At 46.0% G+C, this 1,776-nt stretch overlaps 1 pseudogene across 1 annotated transcript; it reads right to left on the bottom strand.

Moving 5' to 3' along the window:
• Nucleotides 1–981: 981 nt before the first annotated feature.
• LOC308421636 (ATP synthase subunit g, mitochondrial-like) lies at nt 982–1,279 on the bottom strand (annotated as a pseudogene). Its single transcript has one exon. The product of its transcript is annotated as an ATP synthase subunit g, mitochondrial-like (transcript).
• Between the last annotated feature and the right edge of the window lie 497 nt (nt 1,280–1,776).

Raw genomic sequence — 1,776 nt, 5'->3', positions numbered from 1 at the left:
ATTAACGGAATTAACTCCTGCCACATACTGGTGGACATGGTGACTATGTAATAAATGATGCCTGCTCTTGATATTGTAGCGAGCTAGGATTGCATAACAAAACAGCTTAAGGTTTCATGCCCACTGCCGGCATATACGCGCATGACTTATTTTCTTAAGTTTAAAGCAAATGGATGAGCAAATGCTGCCAAAACCACCAAAGAGGGAGCATGCACCCACAAGCTGCCGGTGAGAGGGCAAATGGATGGTCTCTGGGGGAGATCATTTAGCAATGCATTTCAAAAGCTCTAAAAATGCTTTTGAGCAACCAGTTTCACTTCTAGGAATTCATTCTGAGGAAATACACGAAGAACTAATTCAATATTAACAAGAAAATTATTCTTTGAAGTATACTGGGGATGGAAAATGACCAGAAGCCACTTGAACACTTTGCAATAGTTACATTTGGTTCGGACAAACCACAAGATACCGAGCAACCACTAAAAGTGACATAACAGGGCTGAGAAGACAGCTCCGTGAGGAAAAGTGTCTGCTGAACAAGCACAAGGACCTGAGTTCAAATCCCCAGCATGGGGCAAGGGTCCATCAGTGTTTACAATTGTTACAAGCACAAGACTGTCAGAGGCAGAAGGATGGATGGCACCTAGCCTAACTACAGGGTTGGTAGGAGGTCATTACAAAGGAAGAACAGGGTGAGGGGATAGAGTGGGGGCACCTAAGCCCTCCTCTCCTCCACATGTGATGAATGTGCATATACCAAACAGCACAGAGATAGACAGACAAAAAGCCAGACAGAGACACAGACAGAATCATAAATAGCTCTCTATCATTGTCATGAAGCATAGTTATATATAGTATATGTTCATATGCATAGAAAATTGATTTTTTCCACAGCTAGGACTTTATTCAGATTGCAGTCTCATTACACATGGTCCAAAAACATTCAAATAAGAACTTAAATCAGAAGCTAAAGATTGGTCTTCAAACACCATAGCCAACAATGCCACATTTGCCTATGATCTCTCCGATATAAAACCACATTCACACCTCAGTGGCCACCAAACCATTCAGCACAGTTTCCTTAACTGTAAGGTGTCCATGTTTTTTTTCACGCTCTGAATAGCTGTAGGGATTTCACCAGGGGTTGGGGGAACCAGCTCAACCTCGGTGTAGTGCCAAAATGTGGCCAATCAAGGCTTCGAGTAAGTCACTCGAAGTGACTCGCAGTGGCCACCATCGACGATGCCTTCTCCGCGAAGTTACGGATGAACTTGGCCATGGTCTAAGGTGGAAGGTACGTCTGCCCCGGAAGTTAATTTTTAAATTGGTTTGTTTGTGTGGGAAGTGGGAGGCATATCCACCATGGCACACATGTAGGTCAGGATCGGTTCTCTAAATGTGGGTCCCTGAGATCAGACTCTGGTGATCACGCATCAAACTTGGTGGCAAATGTCTTTACCCATTAAGCCATCTCGCTGGACCATAGAGAAAAAAGTCTCACGTGCTGTGGTGCTGGGAATGACTCTGTTAAGATCTCTGCACGTCCCTTCTTGGTTTGTGTGTACAGGGACAGATCTATTGGCACCATCTCCTTCCATTGCTGGGATTACAGCACTGGCTTTTTATGGTTGTGTTGGGGTTCGGACTCCCCTCCTCACTCTCCCCCCTTACTCTCCCCCCTCCTCACTCTCCCCCTCCTCACACTCCTCCCCCTCCTCACTCTCCCCCCTCCTCACTCTCCCCCTCCTCACTCTCCCCTCCTCACTCTCCCCCCTC

Source organism: Micromys minutus (genome assembly GCF_963924665.1).
Source record: "Micromys minutus genome assembly, chromosome: 6".
NCBI classification, from domain to species: Eukaryota; Metazoa; Chordata; class Mammalia; order Rodentia; family Muridae; genus Micromys; species Micromys minutus.
This window is presented reverse-complemented; position numbering and strand designations above follow the sequence as displayed.